General features: G+C 40.5%; 1 protein-coding gene across 4 annotated transcripts in view; it reads right to left on the bottom strand.

The window, feature by feature from the left end:
* The window catches only part of NSD2 (nuclear receptor binding SET domain protein 2), a 105,734-nt gene that overhangs the window by 82,471 nt on the left and 434 nt on the right, over window positions 1-22,829 (bottom strand). The window lies entirely within an intron of this gene.

Below are 22,829 nucleotides of genomic sequence, written 5' to 3'. Positions count from 1 at the left end.
AGGGTTTTCTAATTTCAAAAACAATTGTCTGTCTTCTTGCTTTCATATTGTGATAATGAATCCCTCAATTACACAAACACCTTGACTCTTTGAAAGGGGATATAGTTCTATCACGCTTCTGAAAACTGAGTTCAAAAAAGTTTTAACTTCCAACGGTGTAAATGTACGTGCAGTGCAAAATGAGCCTGTGCTGACAAGTACCAGGCACACTGCATTATGCTTGAATTACGGCCTTTAAACTGTTGAAGTAAACATCCTCTAATCTATTTCTAGTAGTCACAAATTTCCAGACTGAAGCTCATGGAGGTTTTATTCTCTTTTATTATATTTTCTTGTGACTTTGAATTAGCCAATATTTTTTCACCTTTTGATGCTTCTCAAATAGCTGTACAGGTCACTGAAACCAAAAGATGTACAACCAGAGCAGATAATAGTATTCATTTATTAATGACTCCTGTTTTATTTGGAATCTAAAATTTCATTGCTCCTTACTTAATTTTAAGGATATATTGTGCTCAGAAATAGTAACAAGATCAATATCCCTCTGTTCAACTCAATAAAGGAATTTAAATAAATGTAGAGGTTGCATATTTTTCTAGAAACATTTAAATGTTTTAGAGATTATCCGTTAGTCACTAAGCTAAAGGATAACTGACAATTTAAACACTTTTTCAAGATTTCTTATTGAACAATAATGGTTTTTGCCCCTGCCCTTAGGCACATACTGGGATATGCTGAAATTCTGATGCTGAAAGACAACTTGTTTGCTGGCACCCCAGGGACAGACAGTGCCAGAAAAGCTAAGGGCTACATCGCCGTTGCTGTAGTTTCACTGCGTTAGGCAGAGCTCAGAAACAAATTCTACGTGCGTGGCACTACTCCATGCAACAGTGCAGAACTCTGTCCCCTGAGAGTTCGGTCAGCCCTGTTAACAAAGGGATAGGGCACATTTTGGGGTACTTCTTGCTATTAGAAATAAAGGAGATCAGCAGCCCCTGTCCTCAAGTTTTGCCTTCCTCCTGGCAAAGGCCAAGCGTAATGGCAGTGCAGTTAGCAAGCACGCTTAATCTCATTGTCAATCTTTGTGCAGGAGCCTCATGTTTACATATCTCTCTCGTGTGGATCCTAAGGATTCGTTGCTTTCTGGAGGCCTTTGTTGTATCCACTTTTATTCTTGTTTCAGGATATCATCATCTGCTTAGTAAATATTTTCCTGAATGCATGTCATCTTACTGACAACGTAAACATAACTATGAGTAAAACTGAAGTTATGTAACTGCAGTCGATGGGTTTATCGGATATCCCCAAGGTAGTACAGCAGCACAGCATTTCTACAACATTTATTGTGCTAAAGGTGTTTAATTAGATAAGGGCTGTACGAGGCCATGTAGAATCTACAGATGTACCTTTTCCTTATTTCACTGTAGTTTGAACCACTGGAAAAAGTTAATGTCACTCATTGTTCTGCTTTGTTTTAGCAATGATGCAAAGATATCTTCCCAGCCTTGCCCCCCAGCTCCGTTATTCTCACACTGTCAGCTGGCAACCCATCACCTGAGTGCTGACTTTGGCCAGTGGTCCATGTTTTTCTGTTGGATTAACAGTGAGGAATTACTGTTTCCAACCTGCTTGAACCCTGTCTAAAACTATGTCAGGTATAGTTCAACAGATCCTTCAGTGTGTCAGTCTGTGTGTCATCCTTACTCTTAAGAAAAATCTTTCCCAGTGTTTATGCATTTATGTCTTTAGCCAAGGAGCATATTGCATGCTGTTTACTATCGAGACAGCAAGCTGCTGATGTAGAATCAAGAAAGGAGTATAAAACTTAAATCAGTGTTTTGAATTTTTTTATGTTAAACATAGTCGTCTTAAAATGACAGCACTAAACGCATTCTTGAGAACTTGCACATGCATTTGCTAATTAATTTGAATGAAAGTTCATTGAAAATGATTATTTAAAAATTCAGTATTTTGTATTGGAATTGGTTTTACTTTTAAATGAACTTGAAAATGAGAAGGTGCAGACTTTTCAGACTTCCCATATGTTTTGTGTAATCTCATGAAAATGGAGTATTACTATTTTTTAATTGGAAGTTGATTCTTTGGGGAAAAAGAAAATCTGCTTAGAGAATTTCAAACAGAGTTAGTCTCTATCCAAGTGAGAGACATCCTAAGTGCAACTATAGCTTATGGCTTAAATACCATTCAGAGTAAGAAATTATAACCGATGAAAATATACAGTTAAATGTGAATCTTCTTCATACAAAGAGTTATGCACCAGTCTTTTTAGCAGATATATTTTCAGTTTGGAAAAGAATGGGGTAAACTTCACTTTTCTTGCAAATGTCCATTACTGTTTGCATCATTTGTACTGAACAGAAGAAAGTGTCACTGAGGGAGCAAAGGAAGAAGAAAGTTGAAGACACGAGGGAGTGGGATACATCTTCAGGGGAAGGCAGAGGCCAGGAGAAAGGAAAACCGAGGAGCATGTCCCTGCTGTTTTCCAGTGTTGGGATGATAAAAACCAGCTGTATACCAGTTCTAAGCAGCTAACAGGCTCCAGCCTAGTATAACTTCAGTGCACTAATAAACTTATCTATATAAGTTATATGTCTCTAATTATCTTCAACATCAGTATGACTTAAACATTGCTGACATTCAGAATGAAATAAATCTAATCCATGTAGAAACACACAGCTTGAGGATTCAAAACACATTCTCTTCTATTGATAGCATAGTGCTGTTATGTTTATAAACATAAATTTAATCTAATTTAGAAGTATAAATACTGAAATACATTCATAATCAGAATTAATGCTTAGCAGTAACGAGAAAAAAACATTTTTTTCACAATATGTTTGGTATGCATTTCTAGATCTCAGCTTGTTAAGGCTAAAGCTTAACTCTGTAACTCTTAGCTTTTGAGGAGTCAGAATGTATGTTTGAATGTTAATTTTACTGCATCTCAAATTAATGGATTATGCTTAATCTTCATGTAATTATTGTTCAGTGATAAACACAATGTGGTAAGTTACATAGCAGTGTAAGTCTTCAAAGTGGGGTTTTTTTCATTTTGGCAGAGAAATGACTATTGATATTTCCATTCTGTGCCAGTGCCAAAGAATAAAGTTTAAGGGTTGAATAGGCCAGATAGATAATGCTACTTCTGTTTTCAGCAGACTCTAATGCAGTGTTTTATTTTGCACATATATTAATCTTTGCTGCCTCAGTACAGAATGGTGAGGGTAACTATGTCAGTCCTAAAGGTTAATTTCATTCTTTTTTAAGGCATGCCGTTATTCTGTTAACAGTAATTGCTCTTTTTTGAATGATTAATTTGATCATATGAACTGTTTCTAATTATGCTGGTGGCTGGCAATTTCCTGTACTGAGAAACTGTAGCTGTGCTCAAATCCCATTGACTCCCTATATATGCCTTGAGAAAAATACTCACTGACAGACATTTTCAGAAATATCTGCTGATTTTGAGAACTGATTGGGGACTTTATATAAGATGACTAGCACTTTTCTTGTATTAGTGTTGAGTATATGCAAATGCACTTGACAAATGAGGGCTGAAACAACTGGATTTGAGGCGTAGGAAGGGTATGTTTGCAAATGCAGGCCTAACTGCTAAATTATCACCTGTTCTGTTTTTGCTGTGAAAACTGAAAGGAGCAGGATGTGTTTCTTGCACATTTTACCGTGTTCTTACACTCTTCCTGAGCTTGATATGCTTGCCCCTCTAAGCTATATTTGTTCGCTTCAGTTATTGTTAATGAGCCAGAGCTTTCACTTTGCAAATCAGCACAGGCATTTTACGAGACACCCTTGCCTGGTGAACAAGCCGGAGCAGGGAGAGAAAGGTGGCTGCTGAGCTGCCTGCAGGAGTTACACTGCGGTTCACCGTCAGCAGCTCAATCCTAAATGCAAGAGTGATCCCACTGTGGCAGTTCTGGCTCCAGCACCAAATCTGCATTCAGTTTACATAACGCTGGGCTATCTCAGCTGCATTTACAGCAACTGAACTATACTGTGGCTCAAACGAAGCATGTATTTAACAGAGAAGAGGTGTAGGGCTTGGCCAGTGTGTAGGAGATAGCCCACATGAAGATTCGCCCACTCTATGTTGTCTCTGAACACTGAAGCCGGGCATGGTTGTAGTACAATTGCACCAATAATAGCATCATTCCCATGGACACAAGCCATCATGTGTCGGACACTCCTCGTTTAGCAATTGCTACAGCGATTGGGCATGTGGTGTTCGCTGAAGGTGCCCGGGCTACATGCATCTTCTGGTTTGAAATGGTTCTTCAAAGCAGGAATAAACAGTTTGCAATGGTCCAAAGGAGGAGACAGGCACTTGAATTTCACTCAGAACTGCAGAGTCTCACCCCAGGAGCCCTTTATAGGGGTTAGGAGGGGTACTTTTGCCTCTGGCTAAAAGCACACCACTTCCAGCACACAGCTCACCTAAAATGCCAGGATTCTGAAACGGAGCATTCTCTCCAGTGATCTGACACTGGGGCTCCAAAGTGTGATTAAATGCTTTGCCACAGGTACACTGTCTTAAATGCACATTCTACACGTGTTCCTTGTTTCATGTACACTTGTAAAACTGTTATATTTGACTTATACTTGGAGCCAGTCTGGCAAATATAGGTACTTAGCATTATGTATGTGAGTTGTCTCTCTGCAACCCCAATCCGATATGTTTTAATACAGCTGTTATCCCCAGTGCCGGCGGCGAGCCTGGGGGAGCCCACTCTAGACCTGCAGGAAGGAATAGCTGCATGCCTTTTTACGTGCTCCCCAATTTGCCTGTATCCTGTCCCCAAGACTTTTTACAAGCAGGCATAAGACAGCCTGGTACGGGCATAACACTCATGATCTATTTAAAGGGCTTCATCAGGCTTTCACTCGCTAGTTTAAATTGAACTTCTGATCCCTCCATATACACACACTGCCTCTCCAGCCATGTAGTGCCCTCCGTGACTGCTGTTGCCATCTCTGAGGCTGGGACGTAGGATCTGTTGTGAATCAGCTTGAGTCTTGCTGCAGTTCTCAGCCTGGCGTGAAAAAAGTAAACAAACTCCTTTCATGAATGGATCACAAGTTCCTGCTTCCAAGTCTTGGGCGGGGGAGCTTCTGCCCAACTGCAATCCACTGCCTGGTTTTCTGCCTCCATCTGCCTGATGCCACCCCCAAAGTATAATAAATTAGGAGGCATACTCTCAGAATTTACCAGTTTGCTGACTGTACAAGCAGCGAAGAGGAATCTGAAGGATACTCTGGAGATGCTTTTTACAACGCACTATAAACACAGTGACTAGGCTTCTTGGATATGCCTAAGGTGGGACAGCTGCTGGGCCTAGCTGATTCAAGGAAGAACATAAAGAAGTCATTGATTCAGTGGGAAACATTTACCCAAGAGTGGTGTTTGAACAGCTCAGGTCTCAGAACAGAATTCCACTTTGATAGCAGTCAATATTCATTTCAAAATGTACTGTTGCTTGTGAGAATTCACTTCTAGTTCAGCTTATATAACCAGCTATCCTCTTCTTCTGTTTCCCTTTCATGGCACTGTAGGCAAATTAATTGTATGTTAAGTCTTAAATAATTTTAAAGATTTGATTTATGACCCAACTGCACTTGCCTTTTAAAATCTCTCAAGGGCAAAGACTTAAAAGTCTTACATGTTTGCATGGCACCAGTACAGCAGCCCTTTGGCACACAGATATCCTGTAGGCAAAACTGAAATAGAAATGTTAAGTAACGGTGTCTTCTGAAGGTGAGAACCATGGGTTTTGCAAGCTTTTTGCACGCTCCTGAGCCTGTGCCAGGTAGACAAGCAGACTGGAGTTTGAAAGATGAACCCCTTTTGAACTATAAGCAACCCATCTCAGCGTGATTCCTGGGGAGAAAATCTCCTCTTGTCCAAGCTTTTTGGATTTATGTAGGCCCCATGGAGTTCACTGGTGGGTTTATTTGGCAGGTGGGCCTTATTAACCTGCCAGCAAGGGACTATTTGACCCGCTTAGGTTTGTACAGCTTGTAAATAAAGATTCTGTCAGGGAAGAGAGATTCTCTTGTGCTTCGGACTATTTATATCTCTTATAACTGTGGCTGTTAAAGCTTATAAAGAAACAGAAGGTCTGGGATGAGAGACAGAAAGCCTCGAGGGAGTCTTACGTGTTGTATTTGGATTGCTGTGTTAATATCCTAAAATAAACACAGCACGCCGGAAAGTGGGAAATACTTTTATTGTGATTATTATTAACTCAAAGACATAAATTATTGGTTATTGAATGGACCATGGCTGAACTTGGCTGAAGAGGACAATAAAATAACCTCCTAATTTAACACTAGCAGCTATTGGCAATCAGTGTGAGCCAGACATTTAATCAGCTTAGTTTCCCTGTTTTTTTATTTAACTTTATTTTCCATTGTGCCTGAGTTTAATAATTACTAGTATTAATATTTTTACAGCTCCACTTAATAATGAATGCAGTAAATTTACAATAAATTGTAATCATAATCATAATCAAATTGTGACTGATAGGCTCTTCATCAATAGAATTACCTTAATCGGGCAGAAATATTATATTGAAAGGTATGTTATATTTCAGATAAAAAAAAAAATCCCTTCAAAAAATGCCATCTGTCCAGTACTGGTCTGATAACAGGGTCCTCTCTAACTTTATAATATCTAATTTTTAATAGGTGTGTCTGAATTAGTAACAAGACATTATATTATTTTATTTATATTACTTATAATGTAAGAAAGTGTTTATCTCTTACTCAGAAGCCACTAGTTTGGACTAGTTGAACAAGAGCAGTAATTTTGAGAAAGGTTTCCTTCTGCTTGAGCTGAGCTACTCACACACCCTAGTGCCACTGCAGATCAAATGACACCGGGTTCAGCATCTGCCAGAGCTCAGATTTTGAGTCTGTATTCCTTGTTAATTAATTTGAAAGTCACTTTTGCAATATTTCTGCCTTCTGTTCTGTAAGGGCTTAATAAATGTTCTTTGACCATAGTCAGGTAAGACTGATCTTATGCATTCTAGTGATATTTTTAAACATATAGTCACCGGTTTATAGTAAATCGGTTGAATTTACAATCACAAACATACTGCTTGCAAAAGTACTTCACCCAAGCGTTGCTGCTGTGACCCAGTGGAATTTGATATTGGGGAAGGACGAGGAGGGATGTTACCACTGAGGTGCACTGAGCAGAGAAAGGCTTCCAAATTCTACTAGGAACCAAAACTTTACCAATGGAAGCCACTCATGAGAGATGCCACAACAGGCAGTGCCTTTTCTTGGTTCATTCCACCTTTTTTTCCAGATGGGCATCTCTTATATGAGCTGGATTCACTGGCTTCCAGCCCTACTATGATGTGGGACTGGCAAACGGCTCAGCACCTGTTCCAGAGGGATTAGCCACCAGCGACAGCCCATGCCCAGAATTTCCTACACAGATGCCAGTACCCTTCAACAAGTGAGCCAGAACCATTTGACTCAGAGCTTTTTATAGTTGCTGTTGAGGGTAATGACAATCATCCTAATAAAGTCTAGTTCCTAATCTCTCATACTTAATGGTTTGCCATTGGTCGAAGAAGATACCATGCTGCTTTTCACTCCCATCCCTACCTGCTTTAATAGCATAGCAAAACGCTGTTAAGCTTTTACAATCATCTGTCATTATGTTGGAAAGCGAGTGTTGTCTGGTGGATAAGATGCCAGCCTGAGCCCAGAATTGACTCCGCTAATAAATTCACCATTGGGAAATCTAAGACTATATTACTTCCTCTGCTGTTTTGATTTTCCTACTGATAAATACATTCATTTGAGAATTCAATAAACAGCTCATGCTGAAAATCAAGCATGCCAGGCTTGGTTTGCAGAACTGGGCTTCACATTAAGTTTTCTAGTCCAAATAATATTGTCTGTATTGTATTCATATATGTTGATACACACCATATGAGGTTATGGTGCTAACTGATTATAAAAAAAATAAATGCACTATTTTTTTCTCTTTTGTCCACTGCTTACGGGCCTTTATGGCATTCTAGTAGAAAACAGGTTTTATTATAAATAACATATTTTATTGGTCTTGAAAATTGTATCCATATAGCGGAGGCAATAAATGTCCTATATTTCATTCCACCCAAGCTCTTTTTGTTTTAGGTTTTTGGGTTTGGGTTTGTTTGTTTCTTTCTTTCTTTTTCCTTTCTACAAACGCATAAAAAGTATTAAGCGCTTCCTGCTATGCCCTAAGAACAAATGTAGTTCCTGGTATACCCACTCTAACGTATTCAGGAAGGAAGGAATAATCTCTCTGAGGCTGTAGTGCTTTTACAGTGGCTGTAATAGCTGTAGCTCAGGCTGTCTGAAAGTGAAGAATACTGGGGGAATTGTGTAATGTTTGATCTTTGGGAGTCATAAGGAAAAGGCCCATTCAGAGGTGAGAATAATATGCCTGGACTAGTACTGTGCAATACAGTGAAGCAGACAAATTTTCCTGCACGGAGGAGACTACCATCAGCTAAAATTAAACAGAGTATTCATACCAGCCACAAAATGCACTGAATAAAAGGTGCTTTTTTTTTTTTTTTTTCTAAAATAAACCCCTCTATTTTTCAGCTAGGATAAAGTGAGATTGATTAGGTACCACTTATAAAAGGTGGATTTTGTGAGAGGAGGATGTTAAGTGCTCTAGAGAAGAAGGATTTGCAAGGGAAAGGTGATAAGATACAGATTTGTCCAAAACAGGACTGGGAAGTGGCTAAGTAGGAAATGTGAGCTGAGTGTGTAGGAGGGAAGGAGACAAGAATTCATTTTACCCAACACTAAGAATAGAAAAAAGGTGTGGATGGGGGTAGATTTCTGTTTCTTAGTCTGCTTAACATTAACCTGTTGATTTCAATTCTAGAGGGTATTAAAACTGGGTTCATTGGGCTTTTAATGTACATTTATCAAGCCATCTGTTGTGAATACTTTGTATCTGCCCTTTCTTCTAATTGCTCTCTTTACCTCACTAAAAAAAATACAAGTAGTAGCACAACCAACCTGATTCATCTTTCAGTACAATAAGGTTCTACTTGATTTAGATCCAGCTACTTTGCGTGAAATATACCAGCTATGATTTTTAAGCAGCACACCGTAGGGCTGCTCTGGCTTTCTTCTTTTGGCAGAGACAGGTCCAGCCTTCCCTCATCCCCCAGGTAAGCCTTCCCCAGGCCTCCATGACAAGCAGATGTTAGGAGAGAATAGCATAAAATAGATCGTACTGCTGGTGTGGGAGGAAAAGAATCAGGGAATCAAGCTCTGGCCCCGTTTTGCCATAAATTAGCTGTTTTAATAAATATTTCCCGCAACTTTTAGTAAACAGATTGGTTAATGCTTTAAATTATTAATATACTCTTATATTTCCTATAAAAATGTATATAATGCAGAGAGATTTCCGAGTGACGGAATGGATTTGTGAAAACATCCGCATAATGTTTTTCCACTTGCTTTCAGCACTGCTCTTGGATTTGCTGGCTGAGACAATGTTTGGAGTAAAGTCACATGATCAATCTGCATTTTCTTGCAGTCTTCCTGAGCTGTTGCACCACTCTTTTTCATGCTAGGTATTCCGTTGATCTACAGATCTAAGCTCGCTCTTTCAAGGGTAATAAATCAAAATTATACATAGTTTAGGATTTCAGTCAGAGAGATTATGTCAGAATTAGAACATTCCCGAGTGAAGGTCATATAAATCAATCCTTCAGTTATTCCATTTTCAGTTTCATTGTAATGAACAGTACTCTGCTTGTAGTGAGAAAGCTTATGGTGCTGGAATACTGATAAGATGATATTGCATTCAGAGTACATTTTCTGCTATTGGATGAAATCTGCAATGCGATATATGACATATATGCAAGGGTCTGTGTTGAAAAGCCTCAAAATTGTCAAACTGAAACAATCTAGGGATGAGGTTGGTTTGCAAAATCATCTTTATTGCAGAAAGCATTTAAATGAACAAAATAAGATAGGAATGTGTCACTCTTTCAAAGCTGTCATACTAAACAAGTTAATGGTATATCATTGTGCATTCTTAACACTGGGGTAATTTTTACCTGGGTAGTAGTGCCTGATAACATTGCTTTTCTTACTTAAAATACTTGACAAGTGATGTTGCTCATAATAACATAACACAGCTAAGCAGCCATTTTAATTGCTTGTGAAATTGCAACACTGAGAACACTAAGCAACTTAGGACTGGGATCAGACAGATGTGATTTAGTGTATGCTGCTGATTATTCAGGTTGTTGTCTAAATTCCTTGATCATTCACACATACAACCTACAAATATTTCCTTATGTATGTGTTGAACCTGTGCTCGCAGGACAGTATGAAGCAAATATTACTCTTTGAACACATGCCTACCCACTTCACCCTGGGGAAATAGCAAAAGCGTATGTACCTGTATTTATTTATTTACTACACACAGCCCTTCGCTGACATGCTGATGTGCCAGGACCTGTATATTCCAGCCTGTTTGCTCGCCCGCTTCCCTTGCACTGACTCTGCTCTTCCCACCAGCTTCCCCTGGGTCAGACATGTTTGGTTACCACTCAACCCTGATTTGCATGTGGCTTCTTCCAGTTTCTGTGCATCCCTGCCCTGCGTAGAGGAGCAGGTGGAGCTCGTGAGAAGGAGGAGAAGGAGAAGGAGGAGGAGGAGGAGGAGGAGGAGGAGGAGGAGGAGGAGGAGGAGGAGGAGGAGGAGGAGGAAGAGGAAGAGGAAGAGGAGAAAGAGGAGGATGAGGAAGAGGAGAAGGAGGAGGAGGAAGAGGAGAAGGAGGAGGAAGAGGAGAAGGAGGAGGAAGAGGAGGAAGAAGAGGAGAAGGAGGAGGAAGAGGAGAAGGAGGAGGAAGAGGAGAAGGAGGAGGACGAGGAGCTCTCCAGGGTTCTGCTCAACCTGAGGTGCAAGGAACTGGGGGGAAATGCCTCAAATCTGCCCTTTGATCCAGCCAGCTTCAACCACCTCACAGAAATGAGGACATGGCCAATGGCTGTAGAGGGCAATAATGCATCAAACTGGTAAAGGCTCTCCATTGCAAGGTTAAAGATGGAAACAGGAATTCTGGCAACTCCCTGCCTACCTGCCTGCATCATGCTGTTGAGAGTTCTGCCCTGAGTGTGGAGCTTGCAGTCCTCCATGTTGTGTTTCTGGAAAGATAGTAGACTGGAAGAGGTGGGAACAATGGTTGCAGTGGAAGAGACAGTTGAGGAGGAGGTGACAGAGTTTCATGAGCAGTGGTGGGCTTACGAGAAGTGGGCCTGCAGCTGGTGGATTAGTTTTCTGAGGGTCCATTCAAAAGTGATCGCATGGTGCTGGCATCCCAAGGTAGTCTTGAAGTAAGCTGGAGCATAGTTTTTACACATTTTGAATAGAAATTTTTAAGGAGGTGACTTAAACATTATCTTTCTGTTTGTTCTGGAAATCTAACACCGTCTCCTTCTTACCAGCTACTTCAGATGGGATATTTGAAAGAGTCAGCTTCTCCATGCCACCATACAGATTGAGCTTGATTCAGGATATGCAATCAGGGAAAACATTTGTAGAGTTTTACACTACACTGTGCCTGCCGTTCTGGAGTATAAAAACTGAGAGATGACACACTTTAAGACAAAGCAAAAGGACATCAAAGAGAGGTGATGATAACCATTGTGAAAAAAAGAAGAAGGAATAGGAAGAGAAAAGAGGAAAGGGGCACAGTAAGAAGTGCAGCGGGATACTGTGCAGCTTCTCAGGAAACACATGTTCAGTAGCTCATTAGGGAGGAACAAATCTCCCCAAACCATAACTCCAGACCTGGCCAACTACAGTGTGAATGCGAGCGTGGGTAGATAAGTGTGGGTTGTATGTGTCTCTGCAGTGCGGAGGCTTGAAGACAGGTTTGCCACAAGCACACATCCACATGAGCTGGGACACAGCAATCTACAAGTAACCTTGGTGACAAAGGCAAGACTGAAACATGCAGATTCATAGTTCCCAGCTCTATACTCAGACCACTACGCTATCTCCGCTGTTTCTTTATCAGCAGCGCTGAAATACAGCAGTGGCTGCTGCAGGCAGACTAGGCTAATGGCAGCAGCACACTACGCTTGCCCTATTTCTCATACTCTTTCCCTAAGCACTTGTTTCTGACCATGACCAGAGACTGGATAAAGGGGCTCACGGGCCTTTGGTCTAGCCTGCCCCAGTTGTTCTAGTTTCCACAATGCCAAATGAAGCCCTCATCCAACCTAAACAAAGAACAGGATGTGGCACTGTAAGTTTCTTTGTTTACAGCATGTTAATAAATTCTAGAACAAATTTACTCAATTTGGAAGCAAAAGAACATTTTCTTACTGTCGGCTGGTCTTGAAAGCTGATGGTCACTGGATTCTTTTTTCCTCTACATCAATGCAAGTAAAGCTCTGGAGACAAAATCCGTAAATTTCTTCTGCAGTACCTTGCCCCTGCCTTCACATTGTGTCTCAGTGTTGCCTGCAATTCTTACCTTCAGCAGGTTTATGAAACGTCTCAGCTGAATAAAAATATGTTGTTTCTGATATAGGAGAAGGACTGGAATTCATTTCTTCTTTATTACAGGGAGATGAAATTAGTTATGTTGACATCTCAGTTATAAAGGGAGCAAATGCTGCAATATTTTTTTACCGAAGTAAGTAAAATGACTCCGTCGATAATCCTGATATGCTATATAGCAGAATTATTTTTATATGATGCTGTTTCATAAAATAATGTAAGTGTATGGATTGCATAGGCGTTAGTGGGAGCAGAATTTGCTCAGAACAAACAGTCCATGATCTTACTTTGTTTTAAATTCTGGTTTATCTTAATTTCATTCATTCTCCTTGTGGAAGTTAAATTTAGCATAATAAAGGCTCTGTTGGGTTTCTAATTAGTGACTTTTGTGGAACACCATTACCACAGTGATATCAGAAAAAGGTTGGTCAGTGCCTCAAGGAATCTGGAAAATACTTGGACTGAAGCAAAATGTCTTTCCTGTTGGTTTATTTAGATAATTCAAAGTTGTAATCAGAAAGGTAACAGATAATTATTAATGCAAAGCCTACTGTCACTCAAGAAATGTATTATTATCAAAGCCTGACCTAAAATTTCTTTCAACCACATCTGTCATTTTTCATTTGGAAAATATTGGCTTGTTCATCTTGTTTTTTGAAATGTGCTTAAACAGACAAAAAAAAATTGGAGTAGTCAGAGAAAGGAAACACCTTTGAGATTCATCCCTAATATATTTCCATTAATCTCAATGGAGTAACAGCAATACTATCTAGCCTATATGCTCTGCAAAGGAGAGAAATGCCGTTCCATAGACAAAAGGCATGGTCTGGTCAAATCAATTTCTATAGCATCTTGTCTTGACATATTTGAGAGCACTATCTTTCTCAATTAATGTCAGCTCTGCTCTGGGAACACTCTGTGGTAGTTAACTGTTGCTGTTAGAGAGCTAACTTCAGATATAACACAGCTGGCTTACGTATTTTGCTGTTAATATTTTTGGTAATGGAACAACAACTGCAAAACGAACAAACTACTAAACAAAATAGAGATTTTCCACCCAAATAAATCAACTTTAAGAACAAGAAAACCCAACTCTAAATTTCTTTTGACTGACTCCAGATAGAAAGAAAAAAAAAAAAAAGAATTAAAAACCTCAGGAACCCATTTAAGTTTTAAGGTTTCTCTTTTTTCCCCCGATTTCTAAGTCTCTTGTACTGGGGGTTGCACACGTGCCTCTGTGCAAACACCACCAATGGGCAGTCTCTTTACTTTCATTTCCACTTACGTCAAAGCCAAATAGGAAACCCTCAAACGGCCCAACACCTCACCTAGTGTAGGAACCGAGGAAGAGCAGATGACACGTTTAGAGGGTAGCAAGAAAAACACGGATTGTATTTGTGAGAAAAATCATGGAGCAAAGAAGAAGAAGAAAGGAAAATGAAGAAAGAAGGTAATGGAAAGTAAGCATAAGGCAGATTTTTAATGAATTTCTCCTCATGGCTTTCATGGGTAATTACCCACTAGAGGGAGATAGACAGTAACTTGTTGTCAGGTGAATTATGGCAGAAGTTGGACTAGTAAAGTCTGAAAAGGAAACGCTGTGGTAAGAAAGCCAGAGAAGATGCGAGTTCCCTTCCCTGGCAGAGTTTTATGCTGCCAAGTTCTGTGTAGGTTGCCAACTGGACTGAAATCCTTTCTCCTTCTGACCTGGCTTTCATTATACTTTTCTTTAAAAAGTCCCCATCTCTATTAACTCATTTGTTCTTTTCTTGGTGACAGCAACACCTGGAATTGCAAGGATGGCAGAAACAGTGTTGTGCTTGTCTAGAACTTACTGAACTGCCACAGCCCCCAGCATGGGACGAGCTATGGATGCTTCCAGTCAAGTGGCTTGAGACCCAACAAAAGTGACCCTTCAGTTCATCTCTGACACTCCTTGGTTCCAACTTAGGACTCACATCCTATGGTTTTCATTACCTGACCACGGTTAATCATTTATGGTCTCTTATTCTCACATCTATTTGTACAGAATGGAGAAGGCTTTAAAAATTCAAAGCAGAAACAGGCATGTCCTTTCCTCATGAAAAATCAAGAAGGAAAGTAGTAATGGATATTTAGAATTGGAAACAGGGCACAGGAAAAGCAGCTTTCACTTGCTTGTGTCATTCCTGATTCTGAACATCAGTAGTTTAAGGACTTCCCAGGTTCTAAACCAGAGATTGTATCTAGATGCGCATGTGTCACAGACTTCATTAAGCCTATCCCCCTTGAATTTCTATTTTCTTTTTGAACCTATTTATTTATATTTTAGTGTTTTAGAACATTCAGTAGCAAAGACTTCATATGAAAACATATTTTCTTCTGTTGTTTTTTAAACTCTGCTCCCTGATTTTTCTGCCCAAACTCTGTGTGACTAGTTTTGAAAGTGGTCTGCAGTTACACCCTGCTCACTTTCAAATTCCCTCAAAAACAGTACAGGGGTTCTGGGCATTGCTGGTTCAACAACCCTGGTCTAAGGAGTGCCTTAATACGGTATTATCAGCAGTGATAATAACCATTTTCTATTCAGTTTCCTCCCACCTTCAATATTTTCCAGACCTCTACGTATCCTTTTCCTGTTGCAGTACAGAACTCAAACCCTAGTCTGGCTCCTGTTTATACTGGAATTTTGAATTATGGGAGGGCTTTTCAGAGTCAAGCTATTAGCAGTGACACCAGCCTCCTCTTAACTCTAGCCTTGCCTTTGCGTAAGAACTGCTGGATAAGTAAGAGCATAATGCAAACTTGGAAAACATGCATAATTTTTTCCACACAGGAAGTATGCAGTTGATAGTTTGGTGTCACAGATAGAAATGACTAGTCTAATGTGCTATGAACCAAGTCAGAGCCAAAGCAATTATCTAATGCCTGTGAACCCTCGGTCAGCCATACTCTGTGATACCATGTTAATTGACAGAAAAGTTTGCTAACAAACACTAACCATTAAAAACACTTTTTCCGCCCAAAGTCTGTGTGACTAGTTTTGAAACTGGTCTGCAGTTATACCCTGCTCACCTTCAAATTCCCTCAAAAACAGTACAGGGGTTCTGGGCATTGCTGGTTCAACAACGCTGGTTTAAGGATTACTGAAAACATGGCATATCTCTACTTGTCAGTACCATGAAATGATGCTTAGCACACACCAGGTTAAGATAAATGTAAAACAGTATATTTACAAAAATCCAAAAATAAGCAACACATTTGCATGGCTTATCCAGAGCAAGACACGGAAATGAGAAGAAATATGGTGTTCAGGGCATTTGCAGACCTGGAAGAGCAGCTGGCCGTGCTCTGTAAGAAAAATAGGCACAGGTGCTGGGATTGTGCCCAGGGCTCTGATTCCCAGCTGGCATGCTGAAAGAGGCTTCCCACTCAGGGAGAGTTAGATGTCTGTTCCTTAAGAGGAGAGGCCTCGGAAAGGGGAGGCGGTTGTTCCCTTGGCACGGCAGGAAAGCACTGCTGGCTGAGCCAAAGGGGAATGAAGTCTTTGTTACTATCTAGTTGGGTGTATTTCCTCTTTCAGCTGTTTGATTAGTAATTAAAAATGAGAATTATTGGTATACGTTGTACTGGAATGAGTGTGGGGCTTGTCATCCTGACTGATAAACAGTCTGGATGGCTTACTTTTACCTGTTGCTCAGATTAGTCCCAATGAGTTCCACTCACTCTATCCAGCTGATTTAACTGCTAGATATTTGAATCCCCTGGCTAAGACTTCAGTTTGTACCCCTCTTTTACACAGGAGTGCCTGCTTTCCTAGACTTTACTTCCCCTTGATACTAATCAAACCCAATGGTAAAGCTCTTTCATGTCAACTTTGTATTTTCTCCTATAGCCATATAACTTGAAAGACACACTTTATACAAGCACAAAACCAGGATTAAAGCACGTAATATGTTACTGACAAAATAACTAATTGCTTTAAAGTAACAGGACATTTGGGGCTAAATGTCTCCTGTCTGCCTCTAGATAATATTATAATAGTAATAAAGTGAACAGAGGCCTAAGACAGGCAGGAGAGAGGTTGCTGATTACATGGAAAGCCCAGACAAAGCATCTTCTGTTTCTGATGCCTGAAATTCAGCCGCAAGAAAAAGGCAGGATACTGGCAAAGCACCACTGGGATGTACTTGTGCTGATGGCTCTTTGTTATTTTTCTATAGCTTCACATCACATTGTACCAGGTTACTTCCCCTCAAGATTCTTATATACCTACAAATAAGTCCAAACCAGGGTTGTCAACAGAGCTGCTGCTTTACTTGCTTTGGAGGTTGCCATTCTTTCAGTGTCACTAGAACAAAGATAAAAATATTGATTTTTAGCCTTTTCCAACACTTTTATGATATTATCTGGCAAGCACCAGAATTTGATTTTACAAATACATAACTGTGCTTGTTCCTTTACCACTGTCTGTGAACGTTACTGATAGCAAAGTGACATGGCATGCATAAGCATGTGTAGGATTGGGGCCCAACAGCTTAGGTCCTGCTGAGGTCACGGCACAGACATCCAGACAAACACTGATTTAGAAAATTTACAGTATAGAGGACGGTTGTAGAAAGGGAAAGCGCACTGACCATTCCAAAGGAACCAACTCCTTTTTTAAATCTCTTAATCTGCTTTTCATTATCTCTGTGGGGAGGCCTCTTGAGAAAAGCAGCTCTTTGACTTGAATAAAGGAGGGGCTGTGGGTTTGCCTGCTGGAATGGGGAGGTCATTGTATGGCAGCACGGAAGATGGGAGTGTTAGTCAGGTCAAGGAGAACAGGATAAAAAAGTGTGAGATCTGTGTTACAGGCTTGGTCTGGACTACATAGGTAGAAAGTTTAATGCTGAAAGGTACACATGAGAGAGCAATTCAAAGATTGGAAAGATATTCTGCAGGGGTCATTGAAGCTGTTTTCTAGGGAAAAATATGGGCCAGGAATAAGCTCATCAGCAGAACCAGCAAGACAGAAGTATCAACAGCTGAAGCCCAAGAGGGCTAAATTCTGCACAGGCATTTTAAGCATCAAGCAAATCAACCAATCCATCGCCAATATCTTTCTTATTTGCTCTTTTAACAGGAATGTTTAGTTCTGCTTCTCTCCTTAGATAAAGACAAAGCCCGAATATGCCTGGGGGACAATGGGACTACATAGCATTCTGCCTGCTACCAAGTCATACAGCTGTGTGTGTGCGCTGGCTGTAATCCCTTCCCCTCTACACCAGTGCTTATCACACACAGCCTCAGCCTTGCCAAATTGCTAAAGAAAGTTATATTATTGCCACTAAAATGGCCTTATTGCCACTAATATAGCCTTTGGAAGTAGCCCATTCTTCTCCCTTTTAGAATATAGAGGTAAAAATCCTCCTGAAACGGTGCTAACCTTCCGCTGTTTCTTTAATAGACACAAACAGAAAGGTATATGTGGTTTGCAGAGACCTCCTATTTTTCCAGCACTCCTATAAAACTGCCTGACTACACCAGGAGTTTGGAGATACATAAGGACTGCGGGATCAGGTCTACAAAATCTAGGCTGGGGTGGAGGAGGGCTTCCCTGGTCTTTTCTTGTCTTGTTTCTCAATGGGTTCATAAAAACAGAGGTGGCAGATTTTGAGCTTTTATTGACAGTAACACAACATTTGGTGTTTTCTTTAAGACCTAGCTCTGAGAGGCAGATGATGACATAAGGCTGTCAGCTTTCTGTGTTTCTAATTGTAGACGGGAACTCGAAAACCTTACAGACTCAAGAAAACCTGATGATGAAGATGATTGATGACGATGATGCGGTTTTTCAGCTTGTTTGTTTCACATAAGCTCCATCTGCTGGTTAAAACTAGAATCTATGTGACTCAGTATGAACTGCAAGTGCTGCTTTTTTCTCAATTTGAAAATATTTTCCAAATTACCCGTTTGTATTCTCCCAGCTCTGTTCTCCTCATCTGCCTGCATGTCACATTTAATTAATGACAACCTAATAAGTTATTTTGTGTTGCTAATTTGGGTCAAGCCTATGCAATCTTTTAAAATGTCACTTTTTGACTAGAATTTGAGCAGGTAATTATCCTTGGATCTGGAATGACTGTTTACAACACGTTATTACTGTCATGGAAATCTCTGGATAGCTTTTCACTGCATTGTGTGAAAAGGCACCCAAGGCAGATTGTTTCTGTGCTGTCGCTAACGTACAGCCCCCACCACTTGTTTTTGGTCCATTATGGACAGGACTGAACTTATGACCTGGAGGTACATACAGAGCAAGTCTGTAATCCAGCAACCACTTGAACTTTTACCTTTGGGCTCTAACATTTATAGAGCAACTGGCTTCAGTATCCCAGGAGTCTCTCCTAGAAATCTGTGATGATGAATGGGAGTATTTTTCAAACAACTACTAATAATCTGTTGGTTTTCTGCCTCCAGTGGAAACTTAATGCAACTTGGTTTTTTTTTCTCCCTTTTTTTTCCTCCAGATTTACACTGAACAGTGGTGAATAAAGATGAGGTTAATCCCACATTGTTACATCTATTCAGGGAGACAACCTGGGGATTGCCATGGAAACAGATTCTACAGACCAAAGACGCAATCCTACTTTTCAATACTGTCTATGGACCTGTACCACTGCGTAGCTTTCAGAAGCACACTGTATACACAAATACAGTGCTGCAGCAGAGAAATGGCAAAGCTGTCTCCCATCCCACCAAACGCTCCCAACTCCTCCTGCTTACAGGCCAGAGCATGAAGCATTTCACCTCCTTCCCCTCCACCCAGTGAGTCCTCTCTCCCCAGTTCTTGCTGTCTTTGCTGCTAGCCTGGAATGTCTCCTGGGTGTGATGAAGAACCAAGGCTGTGCTGCTGTAATGAGTGTGGTGGTTCCGGCAGGAGCATCATTGAGTCAGTATTGTTACACAGCAGCTTTCACAAGCTACAGGGTAACCGAATACACATCTGAAGTTAGGCGTGAGGATATTTTATCCATCTGAAAAAAAAAACCAGGATCTAGGAAGTGCTTCCTGAGACATGTCCTTAGGGAAGGGATGACAACAATTATGAGCATGGAGGGGTGCCCCCTCCAACTGTGCAGGTGCTTTTGACGGGAGACAGGAATCCTGCTCCCTGTGTGCATCTGCCAATCCCCACCAGAGCTCCTTAGGTGGCAAAGAGAGAAAAAATAAGGGGTAACCGCTGATAAGATTTTAACTATTTACTATGGGAAATTTGTTGCAATGCCAAACAGGGGTGTTCTGAAAGAGTATTCTGCATTTATAGCTAGTTACTCTACAGTTTTGCTCCCAGTTCATACTGACATTTGCCCCCACATTTCTAGACAGATCTCTTAAACTTCCTCAGCGAGAATCACAGCTTCATCTGCTCCTTTTTCACGTTTATGCAATTAATGCACAGATGTAGGCACATCTATGTACATATATATCTACCTACATATAGGTCTTAAGCACATAATGCTTTTGGACAAGTACAACATTCTTGCTTTTTTCATATCACTGTGCTGTGCTCATATATATAAAATAGGTTTCAGTAATCTCACAGCCTGTAACAGGCATCACAATTTTCTGTTTCGTAATTGTTCAGACAACTCTCACCTTGCTTTTGCTTCCATTTACCATTCAGGGGAAAATTTTTTGATGTCTAATACTAAAAAATAGCCTTAGTTTTGTTTAAATATGACATTTATTTTAATCATTAAATTAATACAGAAAAAAGGAGATTGTATTTCTTTCAGTCTCTCATTCTCTTTCTGATAGAAAACACATCCTTCTCAATAAGATGGCTGATAACTTTTCCAAACAACACGGTTGCTTTAAGAACCAGGTCTAAAATGGCCACAGCAGCTTAAGTGTTTCAAAAAATGAAACACTAGCAGCTATGTGTGTTGTGTTTTATTATGGGGATGAGTGCTGTCTTTGTGAACTCATAGGCTGTTGGTCTGGATGGAGTGAAAGACGTTCTTCTTTAAAGCAAAAACCGACTTGCGTGGAAGGCCCACGTATCACCTATGGTCACAGAACCTTTTCACGTGGGATCAATTCGTACAGCTACTTGAGTATTACCCATACTTTGTCTTTTCTTCAGCGTTATTTCACAATCCTTGACAAATGCACAAAAGCCAATTAGTATTTTGAAACTATTTCCACTTAGGAAATTTTTACAGAGTGCATACATGGTAGAAAACCATGTAACTTCCAGGTACAAACAAATCCAGACAAAAGACTGTACAAAAACATAACGGATTCAGCTCTGAAAAGGCTCATGCATGTACACTGCCTGCTACCCTGAATACTAATGAATTTAATGAAACTATTGAAAATCTGGTTACTATGTATTGAGACCTCTGTAATCAGCTGTTTGCTGTCTGAAATCTCTTGTCAATAGTTTAATGACTTCAGAGCATATTATTCTTCTTCTTTAGGCTTCATAAAATGTTTCTAGATAATTAAGCAGCTTTGTTAGAGGAACTGCCATTAGTTGCCCCATTTAATTTGGTTTTGTTATCAGCCAACTAGAAAGAAAAAAGAATAACAAGAGAAGGCTACAAATCCAGCCTAGTGAGGGAAACGTGTAGATTGGGAAGATTTGTTGTTGTTTGGTTTTTTAAGAGTGCCATATTAACACAAAGCGCTATTGTTGAATTGCACATTTTAACCAATTTTAACCATTTAAATGTACCACATATTTAAATACTTGTAAAGCAAACACAGCTGGCTAAAAATCTTGCAACACATTTGGGAGCCTAAAAAGCAGCTCTAATCATAAGTACATAAATAATAATACCAATAAATTTTTAATAGCCACTAAATTTAAATAATATTAGTGTTTCTGTACACAACACAGTTAAAAGATGTGAGAAGTGTGTCTTGATTAAAGTCTTGTTTAAAGATTTGGTCAACTGAATATCATATCTTCACATATTTTCTTGAGTTAAAAATACAAGTATTTTAATTATTTTTTTCATACTTAGGAGATATTTCTGAGGATTTTATCTAAATACCTAATAGAACTCTAAAATATCACTAATTAACTTCCTACACTTGCCAAGTCTCAAGAATGAAAGGATGATGGGGGGGGGTGGGAGTGTTGGAACCAGATGATTTTAAGGTCCCTTCCAACCCAAACCATTCTATGATTCTGTGATTTCCTTGCCCCATGGGACTGAGTTTCAGCCACGTTTTGGGTCAAATCTGAAGTTCCTGCTACCATTTATATATAAACAGGACTTGTTCTCTTTGGGGCTTAGGTGGGTGTATAGGTAAGTGCTGTGGAACACCGGAGACTTGAAACAATGGCATCTCTGCCATGTGGAGCCCTGTCCTTGAGGCAGCCATCTTATTGATGGGGTGTCAGCCATCTTGTTGAAGAACAGATCCAGCAGCTTCCCTCCCCCCCCATTTTCCATGAAAAGGAAGGCATTAATATCCAAACCTCATACACACGGCTCGTGTAATCAGAGAACACACTTTTCTCTGATCAAATTATAAGTTCTGCAGTTTGATTCTGGCTATTCCCCGCCTGTACTATTAAAACCTAAGCAAAATCGATGGTGCTATTTAATAAAGTTTTAACTCAGTTATGAAATATGTGATGAAAGATTCTGATACTGCTCAGGTATCGGCTGGTATTCGAAAAATAACCTGCTACTTGTAGACAAGCTTAAGCAGCATTATCAAAGCACCCCTGCTTATGTCTGATTTCATATAAAAAATGCCTTTGCTCCATCAGAAAGGGGTTTTTTTTGTCAGCAATACCAAAAACGCAAGCAAATAAAACTCTCTGAGGCGCTTTTTGGGGTTTTAGAAAGGAAGCATCCTTTCTCAGGCCTGGGCAAAACGAGGGAGCAATCCCATCATCGTGTGCAGCAAGACAAGAACAGGTTTATGGGGACAGAACACGTTTTCCCTGAGATGCAACACAATGGAGTTGCAGGCAGCCCAACAGCTGCTGCTACGCAGCCCTGAGCAGCAGCGTAAATGCGGCGCCTTGCCCCCAAACGCGAGGGAACGCTGCTGCAGGCAGGGGCTGGAGCTGGGGCGCTGCTCTCCATGCTGCCGCTGCGGCTCCGCGCTGCCCTGAGGGGCTCGGGGCGGCCTGCGCGACCTTCCCGGCAGACACCGCCCCGCCGCACGCCGTTTCCAGGGTCCTCTCGGGTAAACAAGCCCGGGAGGCTCCCGCGGCCTCCGACACTCCCTAAGAACCTGCCCATCCGCTGCTC

Source organism: Cuculus canorus, chromosome 4 (assembly GCF_017976375.1).
Source record: "Cuculus canorus isolate bCucCan1 chromosome 4, bCucCan1.pri, whole genome shotgun sequence".
In the NCBI taxonomy this organism is placed as follows: domain Eukaryota; kingdom Metazoa; phylum Chordata; class Aves; order Cuculiformes; family Cuculidae; genus Cuculus; species Cuculus canorus.
This window is presented reverse-complemented; position numbering and strand designations above follow the sequence as displayed.